This window comes from Bombus huntii, chromosome 2 (genome assembly GCF_024542735.1).
Source record: "Bombus huntii isolate Logan2020A chromosome 2, iyBomHunt1.1, whole genome shotgun sequence".
NCBI lineage: Eukaryota > Metazoa > Arthropoda > Insecta > Hymenoptera > Apidae > Bombus > Bombus huntii.
This window is the reverse complement of record NC_066239.1, coordinates 7680764-7682941: the sequence shown is the minus strand read 5'-3', so window position 1 is coordinate 7682941 and position 2178 is coordinate 7680764. Positions and strand designations below refer to the sequence as shown.

The window sequence follows — 2178 nt, the reverse complement described above, 5'->3', positions numbered from 1 at the left end:
GACTCGAAAGGAAATAATCGAATCCACTGTGGTACTATGCACTATATGAAAAAAATTATTCTGGTTTAACGAATTTCTTAAAATAAATATCAATGTTGCTTCTCGTGGACCACTTTCTTCTTTTTTAAACTCTGTTATATAACTTTGTTATCGAGTTTTTCGTATCTGATAATTAACTATTTATTCTTCCTCAGAGCTCATAATTGCGTAATTCTTTAAAAAAAAATCATCTTAAACATTTGCAGTTTTTTTAAATCAATTTCATAACAGATAAGTTTGCGAGAGATTTTGCGGTATTACTAAATGAAATAAAAAAGTTTGCTAGAGTGCAATGAATAGAAAGAATAAAATTAAGCAGAGTTTTTGCACATACTTCGTGTTTATTCGATTGTCGACGTGTGATTAAAAAATGAGTAAAACAACACGCTTTTTTTCGTATTTTCGCGTAAACTTACTAAGCATATTCGCTGAATGGGCTTGCGTTTTCAAATTCTACGCTCCGTGGAATAACTTTCAATTAATTCAAACCATTTAAATTCATTTCAAACTATTAATTCGGCAGAATATAAAGTTATGAACGGATAACTGCAACTATCTGAGTAACTTGATTCCTGTTCTTTTCCATTTAAGTCAGCCACTGTATTTGGCGATTATAATGCAAAACTCTTTCGTTTCATCTAGATTGAGAAAGTTATGAAGTTCTTAGCTACTGTGTGGTTAATACTGTCTTCCACTCCATACCATTCTGCGAAATCATGGATTTTCAAATCGACGCTTGCTTCCAGAAATTTAGTTTGACTCTATACCTATAGTTAAATTGATTCGATAAATATTTCATCTAATTTCTTGTTCGCCAAGGATTTCACTCCATGAACATATACTTTAAAACTATCGTAATGATTAGTACAATTTTTCTACAATTAAGAAATCTATATAAGTTGAACAAGAAATTAATCGATATTACTTGCTCATCAAGGAAGTATTTACACACGAAGGAAATGTTTATAATTACATTGTCTCGTGGCCTAAAAATCTCAAACTCGACATATTTTACAGCGCTTCTACTAAGTGCATAGAAAAGAATAAAACAAAATTACAAACTCCTACTTTCTTCTTACAACTGGAACGAATATAAAATTCTGAATCACGGTCAATAGAATTTCAAACAAAGAACATATCTGAATACTTGTATCACAACGATCGATGTTACGAATTTTTAAATTGAAAATGAAATAATAAATTCGATACCTATTATAGCCTGACTCGTTACATATCTTTAACAAAAATATAAAAATATAAGAAAATAAACGTAGATAATATAGATATCTTTCTATTGCAATGTTATCTATTGTATTTGTTTCTTTGCTATCATCTAAAAAGATTTTAAAATTCTTTTCTATGGTATTATCAAGAATTATGATTTTTAACTTGGAAATGTCTGCATATTTCCATAACTGTACGATTTTAAATAGATTCTATAAATTTCATAACGTAGAATTTACTTATGATCTATAACAAACAAATAACAATTGTTATTTATATTTTGCATCGTGTTAGTTGCCTTTAATTGCCTTTCACTTTTCAAATTCCATTGACGAAAAACATGCAAATCACTGACAGCTCAATTGTTGGCGAAAACTCCATATAATTCGTTACGCAAGTGCAAACCAATTTCAGTCAAAGAACATAAATCTGCACGGAACAGAGCATTTCAATGTTAGGTTAATATCTCTATTGTACCTTGACCACATAGTTATTTACGCTATTATTGTTCAACAAAGCGGTCAGTCATCAGCAGTAAAGGCGTTTTACGTGTTGTTTCTGTTTTTAATTAGTACATATAGCGTGTCGTAGAAAATTGGAACGGTTTACGACGTCGAAATAATTCGAAATAAAATAACTTTTGTTAGTTACTCAAGGAAATAGTAGTGCAACGTGATATTAACAATACGATGAGTTTGAGAATAGCAATTTAATGTAATTTATGCAGCAAAATCTTCTGTCGAAATTTCTTTTTTCAAGCAATTTGGATTATTGCATATATATATATTTTTATAGATTTTTTTAGATTATTGCATATCGTAGTAATACTTGTTTCTTGTTGTACAAGAAAATAATTCTATAGCACTTGTAATAGTTCTAAGGTTAAAGTTAGGGAGCTCAAGATTAACGACGAGG

The 2178-nt window shown here is 29.6% G+C and overlaps 1 protein-coding gene across 1 annotated transcript in view; it reads left to right on the top strand.

Moving 5' to 3' along the window:
- Window positions 1-2178, top strand: part of LOC126874263 (gamma-aminobutyric acid receptor alpha-like) — a 100990-nt gene that overhangs the window by 1809 nt on the left and 97003 nt on the right. The window lies entirely within an intron of this gene.